Source organism: Rhinopithecus roxellana, chromosome 6 (assembly GCF_007565055.1).
Source record: "Rhinopithecus roxellana isolate Shanxi Qingling chromosome 6, ASM756505v1, whole genome shotgun sequence".
In the NCBI taxonomy this organism is placed as follows: domain Eukaryota; kingdom Metazoa; phylum Chordata; class Mammalia; order Primates; family Cercopithecidae; genus Rhinopithecus; species Rhinopithecus roxellana.
Window position 1 is genome coordinate 117,312,591 of NC_044554.1, and position 19,869 is coordinate 117,332,459.

Below are 19,869 nucleotides of genomic sequence, written 5' to 3' on the forward strand. Positions count from 1 at the left end.
TTTCTTCATACCGATTTGTTTGAGTTGTTTGTAGATTCTGGATATTAGTCCTTTGTCAGATGTATAGATTGTGAAGATTTTCTCCTCCTCTATGTGTTGTCTTTTTACTCTGCTGATTGTTCCTTTTGCCATGTAAAAGCTCTTTAGTTTGATTAGGTCCCAGCTATTTATCTTTGTTTTTATTCCATTTGCTTTTTGGTTCATAGTCATGAAATCCTTGCCTAAGCCAATATCTAGAAGGGTTTTTCCAAAGTTCTCTTCTAGAATTTTTATAGTTTCAGGTCTTAAGTTTTAGTCCTTAATCCATCTTGAGTTGATTTTGTATAAGGTGAGAGATGAGGATCTAATTTCATTCTCCTTCATGTGGCTAGCCAGTTATCCCAGCATCATTTGTTGAAAAGGGTGTCCTTTCCCCACTTTATGTTTTTGTTTGCTTTGTCGAAGGTCAGTTGACTGTAAGTATTTGGGTTTATTTCTGGGTTCTCTATTCTGTTCCACTGGTCTATGTGCTTATTTTTATACCAGTACCACACTGTGTTGGTGACTATGGCCATGTAGTATAGTTTGAAATCAGATAGGGTGATGTCTCTAAATTTGTTCTTTCTGCTTAGTCTTACTTTGGATATGCGGGTTCTTTTTTGGTTCCATATGAATTTTAGAATTGTTTTTTTCTAATTCTGTGAAGAATGGTGGTGGTATTTTGATGGGGATTGCATTGAGTTTGTAGATTGCTTTTGGCAGTATGGTCATTATTCACAATATTGATTCTACCCATCCATAAGTGTGGATGTGTTTCCATTTGTTTGTGTCATCTATGATTTCTTTCAGCAGTGTTTTGTAGTTTTCTTTGTAGAGGTCTTTCAACTCCTTGGTTGAGTATATTCCTAAGTATTTTTTTATTTTGTTTTTCAGCTATTGTAAAAGGGATTGAGTTCTTGATTTGATTCTCCACTTGGTTGCTGTTGGTGTGTACAGAAGAGCTACTGATTTGTGTACGTTAATCTTGTATCTAGAACCTTTGCTGAATTCTTTTATCAACTGTAGGAACTTTCTGGAGGAGTCCTTAGGGTTTTCAAGGTAAACGATCATATCATCAACAAACAGTGAACAGTTTGACTTTCTCTTTATCGATTTGGATGCCCTTTATTTCTTTCTCCTGTCTGATTGCTCTAGCTAGGACTTCCAGTACTATGTTGAAGAGGAGTGGTGAGAGTGGACATCTTTGTCTTGTTCCAGTTCTTAGAGGGAATGCATTCAACTTTTCCCCATTCAGTATTATGTTGGCTGTGGATTTGTCATAGCTGGCTTTTATTACATCAAGGTAGGTCCCTTGTATGCCGATATTGCTGAGAGTTTTAATCATAAAGGGATGTGCCGGCTTTTGTCAAATGCTTTTTCTGCATCTATTGAGATGATCGTGTGATTTGTGTTTTTAATTCTGTTTATGTGGCGTATCACATTTATTGACTTGCATATGTTAAAGTATCCTTGTATCCCTGATATGAAACCCACTTAATCATGGTGGATTATCTTTTTGATATATTGTTGGATTCAGTTAGCTAGTATTTTGTTAAGGATTTTAGCATCTATGTTCATCAAGAATATTGGTCTTCAGTTTTCTTTTTTGGTTATGTCCTTTCCTGGTTTTGGTATGAGGGTGATGCTGGCTTCATAGAGTGAATTAGGGAAGGTTCCTTCTTTCTCTATCTTATCAAATAGTGTCAAAAGGATTGGTACCATTTCTTTGAATGTCTGGTAGAATTCTGTGAATCCATCTGGTCCTCGACATTTTTGTTGTTGGTAATTTTTTAATTACCATTTCAATATCGCTGCTTGTTATCAGTCTGTTCAGCATATCTAATTCTTCCTGATTTAAGCTAGGAGGGTTGTATTTTTCCATGAATTTATCCATCTTGTCTAGGTTTTCTAGTTCATATGCATAAAGGTGTTCATAGTAGCCTTGAATGATCTTTTGTTTTCGGTGCTGTCAGTTGTAATATCTCGTTTCATTTCTTAATGAGGTTATTTTCTCTCTTCTTTTCTTGGTTAATCTTGCTGATGGTCTATAAATTTTATTTATCTTTTCAAAGAACCAGCTTTTTGTTTCATTTATCTTGTATTTTTTTGTTTCAGTTTCATTTAGTTCTGCTCTGATCTTATTTTCTTTCTTCTGCTAGGTCTGGGTTTGGTTTGTTCTTGTTTCTCTAGTTCCTTGAAGCATGACCTTAGAATGTCAGTTTGCACTCTTTCAGTCTTTTTGATATAGGTATTTAGGGCTATGAGCTTTCCTTTTAGCTCTGCTTTTGCTGTATCTGAGAGGTTTTGATAGGTTGTGTCATTATTGTTGTAAAGTTTGAAGAATTTTTTGATTTCTGTCTTGATTTTGTTTTTGACCCAATGCTCATTAAGGAGCAGGTTATTTAATTTCCATGTTTTTGCATGGTTTTGAAGGTTCCTTTTGGAGTTGACTTCCAGTTTTATTCCACTGTAGTCTGGAAGAGTGCTTGATATCATTTCAATTTTCTTAAATTTATTGAGGTTCATTTTATGGCCTATCACATAGTCTATCTTGGAGAAAGTTCCATGTGCTGTGGGATAGAATGTGTATCCTGCAGATATTGAATGAAATGTTCTGTATGTATTTGTTAAGCCCATTTGCTCCAAGGTATAGTTTAAATCCATTGTTTCTTTGTTGACTTTCTATCTTGATGACCTGTCTAGTGCTGTCAGTGGAGTATTGAAGCCCCTCCCCCCAACTATTATTGTGTTGCTGTCTATCTCATTTCTTATGTCTATTAGTAATTGTTTTATATATTTGGGAGCTCCAGTGTTTGGTGCATGTACATTTAGGATTGTGATATTTCCCTGTTGGATGAGGTCTTTTACTATTATATAATGTCCTTCTTTGTCTCTTTTACCTGCTGTTGCTTTAAAGTTTGTTTTGTCTGATATAAGAATAGCTACTCCTGCTCACTTTTGGTGTCCATTTGCATGAAATGCCTTTTTCCACTCCTTTACTTTATGTGAGTCCTTATGTGTTAGGTGAGTCACCTGAAGGCAGCAGATAGTTGGTTGGTGAATTCTTATCCATTGTGCAGTTATTATCCATTGTGAGTTCTTATCCATTGTATCATTTAAGTAGAGCTTTTAGGCCATTTACATTCAATGTCAGTATTGAAATGGGAGGTACCCTTGCATTCATTGTGCTCTTTGTTGCCTGTGTACTTTGGTTTTTTGTTTGTTTTTTATTTTTTATTTCTAACTTGTATTTTTGTTTTATAGGTCCTGTGTGATTTATGCTTTAAAGAGGTTCTGTTTTGATGTGTTTCCAGGATTTGTTTCAAGATTTAGAGTTCCTTTTAGCAGTTCTTGTAGTAGTGACCTGGTAATGGTGAGTTCTCTCAGCATTTTTCTGAAAAAGACTGTATCTTTCCTTCATATATGTGCTTTGTTTTGCTGGACACAGAATTCTTGACTGATAATTGTTTTGTTTGAGGAGGCTGAAGATAGGGCCCCAATTCTTTCTGGCTTGTAGGGTTTCTGCTGAGAAATCTGCTGTTAATCTGACAGGTTTTCCTTTATAGGTTATCTGGTGCTTCTGTCTCACAGCTCTTAAGATTCTTTCCTTCATGTTAACTTTGGATAATCTGATGGCAATGTGCCTAGGTGAAGACCTTTTTGTGATGAATTTCCCAGGTATTCTTTGTGCTTCTTGTATTTGGATGTCTAGGTCTCTAGCAAGGCCAGGGAAGTTTTCCTCAGTTATTCCCCCAATTATGTTTTCCAAGCTTTTATAATTCTCTTCCTCAGGAACACTGTTTATTCTTAGGTTTGGTTGTTTAACAGAATCCCAGACTTCTTGGAGGCTTCGTTCATATTTTCTTATTCTTTTTTGTTTGTCTTTGTTGGATTGGGTTCATTCAAAGACCTCATCTTTGAGCTCCAAATTTCTTTCTTCTACTTGTTCAATTCTGTTCCTGAGGCTTTCCAGAGCATTTTGCATTTCTAAAAGTGTGTCCAAAGTTTCCTGAATTTTTTATTGTTTTTTCTTTAAGCTATCTATTTCCTTGAATATTTCTCCTTTCATTTCTTGTATCATTTTTTGGATTTCCTTGCACTGGGCTTTGCCTTTCTCTGGTCCCTCCATGATTAGCATAATGACTACCTCCTGAATTATTTTTCAGGTAAATCAGGGATTTCTTCTTGGTTTGAATCTATTGCTCGTGAGCTAGTATGATTTTTGGGGTGTGTTGAAGAGCCTTGTTTTGTTATATTACCAGGGTTGGTTTTCTGGTTCCTTCTCATTTGGCTAGGCTCTGTCAGAGGGAAGGTCTAGGGCTGATGACTGTTATTCAGATTCTTTTGTCCCATGGGGTGTTCCCTTGATGTAGTACTCTCCCCCTTTTCCTATGGGTGTGGCTTCCTGTGAGCCTAGCTGTAGTGATTGTTGTCTCTCTTCTGAGTCTAGCCACTCAGTGAATCTACCTGGCTCTTGGCTGCTACTGGGGGTTGTGTGCACAGAGTCCTGTGATGTGAGCCATCTATGGGATACCAGCGCCTGTTCTGATGGAGGTAGCGGGGGTGAGGGGTTGCAAGGGACTCTGTGAGGGTTCTTAGCTTTGGTGGTTTAATGCTCTATTTTTGTGCTGGTTGGCCTCTTGCCAGGAGGTGGCGCATTCCAGAGAGTAGCAACTGTGGTAGTATGGGGAAGAACCAGTGGTGGGCAGGACCCTAGAACTCCCAAGATTATATGCTTTGTCTTTCACTGCCAGGGTGGGTAGGGAAGGACTGTCAGGTCGGGGCAGGGCTAGGCATGTCTGAGCTCAGACTCTCCTTGGGCAGGTCTTGCTGGGGCCGCTGTGGGTGATGGAAGTGAGATTCCTAGGTCAGTGGAGTTGTGTACCTAGGAGGATTGTGGCTTCCTCTGCTGAGACCTGCAAGTTGTCAGGGAAGTGGGGGAAAGGAGGCAGTCACAGGCCTCACCCAGCTCCCATGCAAACCGAAGGGCCAATCTCACTCCCACTATGCCCCTACCAACAGCCCGAGTCCGTTTCCAGGCAGAGGGTGCGACAGGCTTGAAAACCTGCCCCAGGCTACCCGCCTCCCTGCTTCGAAAGAAAAGAGCTTGGTTCTTCCCCTGCCTGTGGAGACTGCACACTGGATTTGCGCTCTTCCTCAAGTTCTGGCCAGGAGGCTTCTCACCCCGTTCAAATTGTTACAGAGTTCAGCTAGAGATTTCCTTTTCCCTGTGGAGTTTTAGCCCCTGCTGCTCTGGCTGCCCTCCCTTTGGATCCCTGTGGTACAGGCAGGAATGGCCTGCTCGGGGACCCAGCGAGCTCCCAGGGCCTTTCTGTTGTTTCCCCTACCCCTGTATTTTGCTTGGCTCTCCAGATTGACTCAGCTCCTGGTAAAAGTCGAAAACTTCTCCCACAAACAGACCTTCAGCTTCTCCAGTGGTGGTGTGTGTTTGGGAGAGGCAGGGTTCTCCCTTTCCCACTTCAGCAATTGTGGCACCCACAGTATTTGGCTGGGGGTCTCCCAGGTCCTGCAGGAGCAGTCTACTCCTTGAGAAGGTCTATGGTCCTCTCAGGATTGGTAGGTTTTTTCTTGCAGTCGATCTGGAGCTAAAATTCACAATGCAAGCCTCCGCAGTCTACTCTATCTAGAGCTGCAATCTAGTCCTGCCTTCTGTCCGCCATGAGGATCTACAGTCTTTATATACTTCTAAAATTTTATAATCATGGCAAACCTATAAGGTATTCTGTATGTGTATAAAATATGTATATATGTCACACACACACACACATCCAAAATGCATTTATTGAGTGCCTAACCATAGGACAAAACTTTTCCTAGGTGCCAGGGATACTTAGATGTCAAGAGTATAGGAGCTTTATGAACTTCTAAAAAAGAACGCAGTCCCCATTCTCAAGATAATTGCCATCTAGTAAGAGAAGTCACTAATGTTTCAAAGCTGAGAGTGGGAAGGTATTTTGGATGGTGAGGGAAAAAGAAGAATAGAGTATAATGGCACTGTGATTTCTAACTTGGGTAAGTGGATTCCTTGGTAAAAGGGATAATTGTAGTACATTGTCTAGAAAAGAAATGCAGCAAGATGATGTTTTGAACAGGCATAAAATTATACTGTTTTGGGATATGTTGGATTAATAGGCACTGCTGTCTGTATTTTATGAATGAGAAAACTGAAATGCAGAGAGGTTAAATAACTTGTCCTTAGTCACACAACTAGTTTATGGCAGAGTGGGTAAAATACAAGTCTGGAATTAAACAGCAAGATGTCATCTGGAGATAGAGTTTAGTGATCAGTATGTACGTAGAAAGGCTGTATTCAGTGATTTAGGAAATGACTTAAAATATAAAGAGATATGTATACACACACACACTAATTTTCCTCTCCTACGTACATGTAAGATACTGAAGTAATTATTACAGTATTTTTGAAAGGTACTATAATGAAACTTTCTCATGATGTGCACTCATAATTAATTTATTAATATAGACCCTGTATCCCCAAGTGCATAGCCACTTTTTATCTGAATTTTTTAATATGACTTTGTGATGCACTAATCCAAACATGTATATATAGCTTCTTTATAAAATGAAGAATTTCTAACATCTTGTTGTATAAAGGATGCTAAAATGAGAAGACAAATACCAATTCTGCCTAGTCATAAGCCAGTTAGTATTACTAATCATGGAGTTTTTATTTTTAGAAAAATTTAAACTATCCTAATTGTCATAAAGAACTAATACTTTAAAAATCAAATTACATTCACAGAAATATACCTGTATTAGACATATTTTTTTTAAAATCTACTAGATTTTTAATTTTAAGAAACCATCAGTCCCTCCCCCCACATTACTGCTTTTAATTTATTTAGGAAGTAATACATATTCATGGTAGAAAAATTATAAAATAAATAAAGATAGGAAGAGGAAAGTTTAAGTCACTCCTTATCTTACCTTCAAGCAGCAGCTGCTAGAAACATTCTTGACATTTTGATGTATGGCTTTCCAGCTTTTTCTATGCATAGATACATTATTTTCTTTAATGAAAATGGAATCATAATGTACATGTAGCTATTTATTTCCCTTACTACTATATAAAGTGCCTTTTACTTGTCATTAACAGTGTTTCTACAGTATCATGTCCTAAAATTTCATTGTATAGTATGTTTACACAGTTATTGTGAAACTTTAGGGTACATTTAATTATTAACTGTTATACACAGTGTTGTAGCTGACATCCTTGTAACTATATCTTTTTATACAAAACAATGAATTTTTTAAGATTTATTTATTTATTTATTATACTTTAAGTTCTGGGTTACATGTGCAGAATGTGCAGTTTTGTTACTAGGTATACACGTGCTGTGGTGGTTTGCTGCACCCATCAACCTGTCACCTACATTAGGTATTTCTCCTAATGTTATCCCTCCTGGTGTGTGATGTTCCCCTCCATATGTCCGTGTGTTCTCATTGTTCAACTCCCACTTATGAGTGGGAGCATACGGTGTTTGATTTTTCTGATCTTGTGATAGTTTGCTGAGAATGATAGTTTCTAGCTTCATCCATGTCCCTGCAAAGGACATGAGCTCATCCTTTTTTATGGCTGCATGGTGTTCCATGGTGTGTATGTGCCTTCTTAATCCAGTCTGTCATTGATGGACATTTGGGTTGGTTCCAAGTCTTTGCTATTATGAATAGTGCCGCAGTAAACATACGTGTACACATGTCTTTATTGTAGAGAGATTTATAATCCTTTGGGTATATGCTCAGTAATGAGATTGCTGGGTCAAATGGTATTTCTAATTCTAGATCCTTGAGGAATTGCCACACTGTCTTCCACAATGGTTGAACTAGTTTACACTCTCACCAACAGTGTAAAAGCATTCCTAATATTTCTTTAAATAAAAATCCTAGGCCCATTTCTGGGCTCCGGGTATTTGGCATCCATTGGGGCCGGGGACGCGGAGCAGGTGGTCGCGGCGGGGCGGCGGCGGGGCAGCTGGGCCGCCAGCCTGGTGCGTCGGGGACCGTCTCCCGCTGCTTTGGTCACCAGCCCCTGCCCGCCCGACCCGCTCCGTTCTCTGGCCTGCGAGCCCTGCCGCCCGGACTTGGCGCCGCGTCCGGTGCTGCTGCTGCGCTCGGGGCCCCGCTCAGCGCCGGCGGTGGCCGGGAAGCCCCCGTTAAAGGGTCAGCCGGGACCCCGGCCCAATATGGCTGAAGTCAGCATCGACCAGTCCAAGCTACCTGGAGTCAAGGAAGTATGCCGAGATTTTGCTGTCCTGGAGGACCACACCCTGGCTCACAGCCTGCAGGAACAGGAGATTGAGCATCATTTGGCATCAAACGTTCAGCGGAACCGTTTGGTCCAGCATGATCTCCAGGTGGCTAAGCAGCTCCAAGAGGAAGATCTGAAAGCGCAGGCCCAGCTCCAGAAGCGCTACAAAGACCTTGAACAACAAGACTGTGAAATTGCTCAGGAAATTCAGGAGAAGCTGGCTATTGAGGCAGAGAGACGACGCATTCAGGAGAAGAAGGATGAGGACATAGCTCGCCTTTTGCAAGAGAAGGAGTTACAGGAAGAAAAGAAGAGAAAGAAACACTTTCCAGAGTTCCCAGCAACCCGTGCTTATGCAGATAGTTACTATTATGAAGATGGAGGAATTAAGCCAAGAGTGACGAAAGAAACTATACCTGCTCCGTCACGAACGACCCACAGGGATCAGGAATGGTATGATGCTGAAATTGCCAGAAAATTACAAGAAGAAGAACTTTTGGCTACCCAGGTGGACATGAGAGCCGCTCAAAGTAGCTCAGGATGAAGAAATCGCTCGACTTCTAATGGCTGAAGAAAAGAAAGCTTACAAAAAAGCCAAGGAGCGGGAGAAATCATTTTTGGACAAAAGAAAGCAAGACCCTGAGTGGAAGCCCAAAGCAGCTAAAGCAGCATATTCAAAGTCGAAAGAGAGTGATGAACTTCACCGTTCTAAGAATGAAAGGCCAGCACGGCCACCACCACCTATCATGACAGATGGTGAAGATTTGGATTACACTCATTTTACAAACCAGCAGAGTCCCACACGGCATTTCTCAAAATCAGAGTCCTCTCATAAAGGTTTTCATTACAAGCATTAAAAACCTAGGAATCTGCCTTGAAAATGGACTCACTATAGCAAATATTACTGGGTGATACAGAATGAATTCTACACTTATTTTTTTCTCCTGTGTTTGCATTCCTGGGATTTATCCTCAAGTGTATTTCTGACCATAAATAATTTTTGAGTCATTTAAAATATTTTGGTTATTTGTAATCACTTGGGCAGTATAAGAAAATGTAGCTTCTGATTATTGGCCACCTCTATGCTGCATATACTTCTTGGAATATAGTACCTAAGAGCTCTGTAAACTGCCATTTTGTTAGGTATGGAATTTGGCATCTAGGGAGTAGGCCTTAATTAGCAATTCAAATTTTGTGGAGATGAATGATCAAAGTAAAACAATGTTTGGATGCAACGCAGAATAAAAGAATATAAGAAATAGCTTTTTGTTGCTTTAGTGTATGATATTTTGAAGGAGAGAGCCTTTGCTTTTTGTATTCTTTAGGAAAAGAAAATCACTACCATAAAGTATTTTAAAAAAAGAAACTCTTGAAACAATTGAAATACGTTATTCTGACTAGATGGACTATAGAGGTTTTGCATATTCCTTCTCAGCCCTCCTGGGGAGACTGGCCTAGATAGCATTCTTTAACAGTTACTCAGCTTTTGACTCAGTCGCAAGGCTTTCCGAAGCCCCTGGGCAATGGACCATTTATTGGTATTTATTGACAAAAATTTAGTTCTCTGAAATTTTAACTCAGATTTATGAAAAACTTTGTATTCCATCTCTTGTTTTTGATTTACTTGTAGAGCCAAGGAAATGGAATTGAAAGATGATTGCATAAGTAATGATGCCGTCCTTCTCTCTGGCTGTAGACTGAAGTTTTTCTCTTGCTTAAAGTCATATCTATATTTGTTGATAACCTCTCAATAACGTTGTGTTTACATACCAATGATTAGATTAATTCAACTTGAAGTTGAATGTGATAAAGTGGTTATTTATCCAAGTATTTTTTTTTTTTTTTTTTTTTTTTTTTTTTTTGAGATGGAGTCTCACCCTGTCACCCAGGGTGGAGTGCGGTGGTGCAATCTTGACTCGGTGCAACCTCCACCTCCCGGGCTTGAGCAATTCCCCTGCCTCAGCCTCCCGAGTAGCTGAGATTACAGGTGTGTGCCACCACACATGGCTAATTTTTGTATTTTTAGTAGAGAGGGGGTTTCACCATGTTGGCCAGGCTGATCTCGAACTCCTGACCTCAAGTGATCCACCTGCCTCGGCCTCCCAAAGTGCTGGGATTACAGGTATAAGCCATTGCATCCAGCCAGCCAAGTATTTGGTTTTAAACATTTGTATTCCTTTGTGCAAGGGATTGTATTTTGTACAAGACCTTCAAGCCCCTCTTCAAGAAATTGAGTCTTTGTGTAGCTGCTGACCTTACTGCCATATTTATTTTCCCATACTGCTTAGCTGACAAATGGCAATCAAGCTCACTTGTACTTCCTCTCTCTCTCTCTCCCCCCCGCTTCATATATAACTTGACTTGCTATTATTTTTCATTGTATAAATCTGAAATTCTTGGCATTTCAATATGGCGTTTGTTTAGGAAAGAAATATGTAGGTCACTAGAGAAAAACGTTAATTTTTTTCCTACTGGAAATTGCCTTCTGTTTGCCTTATCTTTTCAGATAGTCTTTAAAGTTGGGCAATATTCAAACAGCTCATTTTGAGAAAGATTTGTAGTTTCATAAAGTTTGTTCATTTCAGGAATTTAAGTAAAATCATCTGAATTAAGTGTTGGGCAAATGTTAATCAGAAAGATAATCTGCATCCCTACATTATATAGTCATTTTGGAGAAATGGAGGAAAAGGAAAATAACAGGACTTTTTATAGCTATGATAAAGAAAAACCTCCATTTAAATAAGGAAGTTGGAGACAAAATGGAAGGTCCTGGCCTTAAGTCAAATTCCAGATAGTGGTTTCAATATCCAGAGCTTAGGCCTTGTTTACTTATAGTAATGCTATATTTTTCTTTATCTGTCCTGTGATTTTGCTTCGTGTCCTTCAAAGTTTTTTTATTGTAATTTTAAAGGAAAAAACAGTGTATTTTTATTTGATAACTAGGCAAAATCATTTGCCATTTTTTATTTCATAAATATTTATTTTTCTATCTCATACAATGATCAGTTTTACTTTAGAAATTCTGCATTTCTCTTGCCTCTCATGTACTTCATCCAGTTATTTATTATTGTAAAATGTTAACTGGAGGTACTTCATTCAAAAAAATTTCATACCACTTAACACTTTCCCGGAATGCTAGTGTTTCAGCTGTCTTAGTAAGTGACCAAAGGTGGTATTTCCCTTGTGATAGCTAATTCAACATCTTTATTGAAAATTTGTTACTTTTTTTAAAGGTTTTTAAAAGATTATAATTTTAAAATATTTTATGTTTATTTTATTTTTGTGTAAAGCAAACACTTTTTAAATAATATCAGAGTAATTATTACCCTATGAATAAGGAGATAGAAATGCAATTCAGCCAGTTAAATCCTCTTACTCTTTCTCATTCAAGTAATGTAATAATGTTTGAGACTATAGAAGCAACTCGTGTATTTTAATGAACTGCCAGACACTTTTCACTGTGTTCTCTGCTTTTTACTTGGTCATTTTTATATACATGTGGAAGCATTTATTTTTGTTGTTGTTGTTCCTGCTGCTAGAACACATGCAGTTTAATTTTTAGGCCCACAATGTATTATGCTTTAATGTTGTGATGTAAACTAATACTTCTGGCCTTGGAAAACCTTTCTGTTTCTGTATCTTTGTCCTTTGGAGGCCAGGCCTCATTAACACCTGTATTGTTGAATAAGCACCATATGTTATGGAGCTTTATCATAAGGCTGCTTGACATAGACACCCACTCTCCTCCACATTTTATAAATCATTGTTTGGAAGTAAAGTTAGGTAAGAGTCAAATTAAATGTTTTGACTTAAAAAAAAAAAAATCCTAGAAGTGGAATTTATGGGATAAATAACATATATATTATTAAAACTTTTGATAAATACTATGATTGTCCTCCAGTGAAGTCATAACAATTCAGTTTGTATTAACAGTATGTGAGAATGCCTGCTTCTCACTCTTTCCAACAGAGTGTTTAAGTTATGGCCAATTTTGTAATTTTTATAAGTGAAAATGATATTCTACTATTTTAATTTCCATTTATTTGATTACTGGCAAAGTCAAACTTTTAAAAAATGTTTATCAAAATGTCTTTTTTAATGGGGGTTTATCCTTTTAAAAGTAAGTATATAAAATATACTTATGAAACATCTTAAAACATATTTTATATTTAATATTGGTTTAAATTTCAGGATGTGTACCAGTGAGAAACAGTTGCTTTTCTCTGAGTTACTGTTTGATATAACTTTAAACATCCTGAAACATTGTTTCTGTAATACATTTTAAACGTGAAAAGTCCAATAGCTAATGATTGTGGGTGTTTGAGATACCTTCAACTTTTCACTTTTAAGTTGAATGCTATTATCCCCATTCTTATAGCTAAGTCTTTTACTTAAACAGGTTATTTCCTAAAGAGGCTAACTTCTACAAACAAAATCACTGATGTAAATAGACTGGACATGACCAAGGATGCTGTTAAATTGCCGTTACTCGACATAGTAGTCCATGTACTCTGTCAGTCTCCTGGTCTTAGGAGAAATAAATCAATCATTTTCTACATAAGGCCACTCCTTGGACCTATGCAATGTATCCCATCCCTTCTCTTTTAGTAAGGTCTTTGCTCTAGCAATTGTCTCTTCCCATTAATTATCCCTCTTTTCTAAATCTTCCCACATATCACAGCATATAAGCATGTTGTTATTTTCCCCACCATAAAAACAAAACCCAAAACATTTCTAACCCCACATTCACTGTTTCTCTGTTCCCCCTCCATTTATTATAAACCTATGCCTCTAGGTTATTTTTTTCTTTGCTTCCATTCTCTCTTGAACTATTCATTAAGCTTTTATCCCAACCCCTGAAACTGCTCACGTCAAAGTCAGCAGTGATGTCTCATTGCCAAATCCAAGACGAGGAGATTGACGACTAGATTTGGCAGTGATGCACATGACTTCTCTCTTCAGAGCTCTTCTAGTTTTCCTCCTGGTTGCCCCTTCTCACTCTCCTTGCCTGATTTCTCTGTATCTCCCCAACCTTTAAATGTAGAATATTTCACGGATTGGTCCTGAACCATCTTCTCTTATCTACACTCACTCTCTAGGTAGTTTTCCACTCAGTGTTTCATTACTTTAAATACTGTTTATATGCTACACTTATCTAAGTGTGTGCTTCCACCTAGGACACCACTGTAAACTCTAGGACTCCTCCATCCGGCCTTCAAATTAACATTTTCATTTGGATGTATAATAAGCATCTCGACTGTAACAAAATTAAACTCCTAAATTCTCCCCCACAAACATTTCTTTCTTTAGTCTTTCCCAGTCCAACAATCATAGTTATATCTTTATAGCTGTTTATACTGAAAACTTTGGAGTCATCCTAAAATTCTCTGCTATAACTCAAATAGGATCCATCAGCAAATTCTTTGGCAACTCCACCTCAATTTAAACCTTGAAATTTATACTGGTCTCCATAGCTGTACCTCTTACTCCTATAACTTATTCTACATAGAGGAGCCAGAGTGATCCTTCTGAAATGTAAGATCATTTTTGTCACAGGTAGTGACTATCTGGGGCCGGTATCATGCAGGCAGTAAGAAGAATTTGCCAAGACAGTTATATGTATAGAACGGCACGTTTATTAGAGAAGGTATAAAAGTACATTCCAAGAAAGCAACAGGCAGATCAGCAAGAGGGGAGCTGACTGCAAGAAGAAAAGGCTTGCTGGGGATTTTATAGAATGGTACTTGTGCTGAAAAGGGCTTTGTGCAGTACTGATACTGAACTTTCCACCCCCAAATAACAGAATATACATTCTTCTCATCACCACATGGCACATACTCTGAAATTGACCACATAATTGAACATAAAACAGTCCTCAGCAAATGCAAAAGAACCAAAATCATACCAAACACACTCTTGGACCACAGCACAATTAAAATAGAAGTCAAGACTCTGAAAATCACTCAAAACCATACAATTACATAGGAATTAAACAACATGCTCCTGAATGACTTTTGGGTAAATAATGAAATTAAGACAGAAATCATGAAGTTCTTTGAAACCAATGAGAACAAAGATACAACATACCAGAATCTGTGGGACAGAGCTAAGGCAATGTTAAGAGGGAAATTCATACCACAAAATGTCCACATGAAAATGTAGGAAAGATCTCAGAATAACAACCTGACATCACAATAGAAAGAATTAAAGAAGCAAATGAACCCCAAAGCTAGCAAAAGACAATAACCAAAATCAGAGCTAAACTGAAGGAAATCAAGACACACAGAAAAAAACATTCAAAACATCAACAAATCCAGGAGTTGGTTTTTTGAGAAAATAAGATAGTTATGTTCCAAGCTAAACTAATAAAGAAGAAAAGAGAGAAGATCCCAATAAACACAATTAGAAATGACAAAGGGGATGTTACCATAGACCCCACAGAAACAAAATAACTATGAACACCTCTATGCAGGGCAAACTCGAAAACCTATAGGAGATAGATAAGTTATTTGACACACACACTCTCCCAAGACTGAACCAGGAAGAAATTGATTAGCGGAACAGACCAATAACGAGCTCTGAAATGGAATCAGTAATAAATAGCCTGCCAACCAAAAAGAAAAAAAAAAAAAAAAAAAAGCCCAGAACCTGATAGATTCACGGATTCACAGCCAAATTATACCAGATATACAAGGAATAGCTGATACCATTTCTTTTTCTTTTTTTTCTTTTTTTTTCTTTTTTTTGGAGATGGAGTCTCACTTTGTCACCAAGGCTGGAGTGCGGCACAATGATCTCGGTTCACTGCAACCTCCGCCTCCCGGGTTCAAGCAATTCTCCTGCCTCAGCCTCCCGAGTAGCTAGGACTACAAGTGCACACCACCACTCCTGGCTAATTTTTGTATTATTAGTAGATACGGGATTTCATCATGTTGGCCAGGCTGGTCTCGAACTCCTGACCTCATGATCTGCCCTCCTTGGCCTCCCAAAGTGCTGGGATTACAGGTGTGAGCCACCATGCCCAGCCAGTCAATACCATTTCTAATGAAACTATTCCAAAATATTGAAGAGGAAAGACCCCTCCCCACCTTATTCTATGAGGCCGGCATCATCCTGATACCAAAACCTGGCAGAGATACAACAACAACAAAAAAGAAAGCTTCAGTCCAGTATCCTTGATGAACATTAATACAAAAATCCTCAACAAAATACTGGCAAACTGAATTCAGCAGCACATCAAAAAGCTAATCCACCATGATCAAGTAGGCTTCATCTCTGGGATGCAAGGTTTGTTCAACATATGTAATCAATAAATGTGATTCATCACATAAACATAACTAAAGACAAAAACAATTATCTCAATAGACACACAAAAATCTTGTGATAAAATTCAACACCCCTTCACATTAAAAACTCTCAATACATATTGAGAGTTCTGCATATTGACAGAACATTCTTCAAAATAATAAGAGCCATCTATGATAAACCTACAGCCAACATTATACTGAATGGGCAAAATCTGGAAATATTCCCCTTGAAAACCGGCATAAGACAAAGTTGCCCTCTCTCACCACTTCTATTCAAAGTAGTATTGGAACTCCTAGCCAGAGCAATCAGGCAAGAGAAAGAAATGAAGGGCATCTAAATAGGAAGATAGGGTAATGGAGATAATTTACAAGAAGAGTAAAAAATGTAAAAAATATTGTCCTATAAGAATGGAATTGGAGGAGGGTGGTGTGAGATAGGAGACTTATTTTTCATTTTAAGACTTACAGTCCTTTTTTGGGGGCAGGGCAGGGCAGGATTATAACTTGTAAAGATTTAGTCAGTTACATACATATTAAACACCTGAGATGTATTTCTTTTTTAATGAAAAATTTGGCTATTTGTAAGTTTTACCAAATTACATGTAAGTCCTTGATTTTATTGTATCCTTTTACTTATTTCTTGTTTTTTTTTACTGAGCTCTCACTTTCTAGTATTTCGGGCATTGTTTTTAGGGAATCATGTAGAACAACTGCTTTAATCTTTTTTTTTTTTATTCATAGAAAGTCCTGTTAAGATATTTTTGTTTATGTAAATTTAATATTGTAAAAAAGGCCAAAAAGTTAGAATATAATTGAGTTTTTATTAATCTAAGTGAATAATTATCTATAAAGATGATGTCAGGTTTTTTACTTTACTAGTATTTTTTCATGTCCAATATAGCAAAATATTTATAATTTCAATGATAAAAGGTGCCTAAATTCATTTAGATTATTGTAGGCCTTTGTACTACACTTAAACCAGATTGGTAGGTTATGGCTTATTTTACTTACATCTACTCCCTTAAAATATAAAAAAATTTTATATTCAAAAAGTAGTAGTTTGAATAAGTGAGAAGTATAATAGTTATTCTCTATACACCATATTTCATCAATTTTATTATATACTTCTTTGTTTTACATTTCAATATTTCTGACAAATAATGTTGTGCCATAGTTTGTCAGCATTGTTTTTCCTTTCTTGGTGCATACAGTAATGGTGCATCTTTTATTTGATTTTGTCCTGGAATTGATGAAATATGTTATATATGTTGTTTGGGATATGCACTGTTTGAAGAAATCATAATAGTTAGATAATACCCTCTCCCTCCTCCTGGTCTCACCTCCAATACTCAGACCATGACTTTGAGCTTTGTCAAAAATTCTAACTGGATGTCCTGTTTAGGTCTTTTAAACCTATTATTATTGTGAAATAAAACTCACAAAGAAAAATAGATAAAACATAAATGTATAGCATAAAACATTTATGAAGTGTATACTGAATAATCACCACTCTCAGTATAGGTAAAGTAAACATAGTCAGCATTGTGAAAGGCCTGCTTTTATCACTTCAAAATCACAACCCCCCACGAGCTCCTGAGACATAGTTACTGTAATAATACAGTTTTTGGTAGTGACTTCATTGCTTTTTTTAAATTTTACTCTAAGAATGTACCTTACCTCCTACACACTATAGTTTAGTTATGCTTGATTTTTACTTCTATAAATGGAGTAATAGATCCACCAAAAAACTATTAGAACTGATAAACAAGTTCAGTAAATTTGCAGGATGCAAAATCAACATACAAAAATCAGTAGCATTTCTACGTGCCAACAGTCAACAATATGAAAAAGAAACAAAGAAAGCAATTCCATTTACAATAGCCACAAATAAAATTAGATACCTAAGAATTAACTTAACCAAAGAAGTAAAAGATCTCTACAATGAAATTTATAAAATACTGATGAAAGAAATTGAAGAGCACCAAAAAAATGAAGGGATATTCCATTTTCATTAATTGGAAAATTCAGTGTCCATACCACACCAAGCAATCTATAGATCCAGTGTATTCTCTGTCAAAATACCAGTGACATTCTTCACAGAAATAGAAAAAATTATACAAATTTGTATGGAACCACAAAAGACCCAGAATAGCCAAAGCTATCATGAACAAAAAGAAATAAACTAGAAGAATCAAATCATCTGCAAATACTGCAGAACTATAGTAACCAAAGTAGCATGGTACCAGCATAAAAATAGACATACAGACCAATGGAACAGAACAGAAATTCAGAAATAAATCCGTGCATCTATAGTAAACTCATTTTCTAGAATGGTCAAGTATATGCACTGGGGAACAGAAAATCTCTTCAATAAATGGTGCTGGGAAAACTGGATATTCATATGCAAAAGGATGAAAGTAGACCTCAGTCTCTCGCCATATACAAAAATCAAACCAAAATGCATTAAAGACTTAAATTTAAGACTTGAGGCCAGGTGCAGTGGCTCATGCCCTTAATCCCAGTACTTTGGAAGCCAAGGCAGGAGGATCTTTTGAAGTCAGGAGTTTGAGACCAGCCTAGCCAACACAGTAAGATGCTGTCTGTACAAAAATCTTTTAAAAACTTAGCTGGACATGGTGTTGCACACCTGTAGTCCCAGCTGCTTGGAAGGTCAAAGTGGGAGAATCACTTGAGCCCAGTAGTTCAAGGCTGCAGGGAGTCATGATTGTGCCACTGCACTCCAGCCTGAGCAACAAAGCAAAACCCAGACTCAAAAAAAAAAAAGGACCTGGAACTATGAAACTACTACAAAAAAAAAAAAAAAAAAAAAACTAGGAAAAACTGCGGGTCACTGATTCACCTGTGCAAAGATTTCCTGAGTAATATCTCAGAAGCACAGGCAACCAAAGCAAAGATGGAAAAATGGGATTCCATCAAGTTGAAAAGCTTCTGCACAGCAAAGGAAGCAATCAACAAAGTGAAGAGACAACACACAAGTGGGAGAATATATTTGCAAGCTATTCATCTGACAAGGGATTAATAACCAGAATATATAAAGAGCTCAAACAACTCAATAGGAAAAAAAAATCAAATAATCCAATTAAAAAGTGTGCAAAAGATCTGAATGGACATTTCTCAAGAGGAAACATACAAGTGGTCAACAGGTATGTGAAAAACTGCACAACATCGCTAATCAACAGAGAAATGCAAATTAAAACTACAGTAAGATATCATCTCACTCTAGTTAAAATATCTTTTATTCAAAAGACAGGTAATAATGAATGCTGTCAAGGATATGGAGAAAGGGGAACCCTTCTACACTGCTGGTGGAAATGTAAATTAGTACAACCACTACAGAGAACAGTATGAAAGTTTCTCAAAACACTTAAAAAAGAACTAACATATGATCCAGCAATCCCACTGCTAGGTATATATCTAAAAGAAAGGAAATCAGAAAGTATATGAAAGAGATATCTGCACTCTCATGTTTATTGCAGTATTATTCACAATAGCTAAGATGTGGGATCATACTAAGTATCCATGGATGGATGAATGGCTAAAGAAAATGTGGTATATATAAACAATGGTATATTATTCAGCCATAAAAAAGAATGAAATCCTATCATCTGCAACAATATGGATGGGCCTGGAGGACATTATGTTATGTGAAATAAGCCAGGCATAGAAAGACAAATTTCCCATATTCTGATATGAGGGAGCTAAAAATTAAAATAGTTAAGCTCATGAAGATAGAGAATAGAATGATGGTTAGCACAGCCTGGAAAGGGTAGTAAGGGAGGGGAGAAAACTCGGGATAGTTAATGGATATAAAAACAGTTGGAATGAATAAGATCTAGTATTTGATAGCCCAATAGGATGATTGTAGTCAACAATAATTTATTTATATTTTAAAATAACCAAAAGAGTGGAATGGAGTGTTCCTAACACAAAGAAATGATACATGTGGTTGGGATGGTAGCTCATGCCTATAATCCCAGTACTTTGGGAGGCTGAGGGAGGGGGATCACTTGAGGCCAGGAGTTCAAGACCAGCTTGAGCAACATAGTGAGACTCTGTTGCCACACAAATTTTAAAAATTAGCCAGATGGGCCGGGCGCGGTGGCTCAAGCCTGTAATCCCAGCACTTTGGGAGGCCGAGACAGGCAGATCACGAGGTCAGGAGATTGAGACCATCCTGGCAAACACGGTGAAACCCCATCTCTACTAAAAAAGAATACAAAAAAAACTAGCCGGGCG

General features: G+C 37.4%; 1 protein-coding gene and 1 pseudogene across 3 annotated transcripts in view; both read left to right on the forward strand.

Annotated features, from left to right (window-relative positions):
- The window catches only part of RUNDC3B (RUN domain containing 3B), a 198,651-nt gene that overhangs the window by 102,431 nt on the left and 76,351 nt on the right, over window positions 1-19,869 (forward strand). The window lies entirely within an intron of this gene.
- Window positions 7,946-9,350, forward strand: LOC104668033 (annotated as a pseudogene). Its single transcript, XR_748760.2, has one exon. The product of XR_748760.2 is annotated as a coiled-coil domain-containing protein 50 pseudogene (transcript).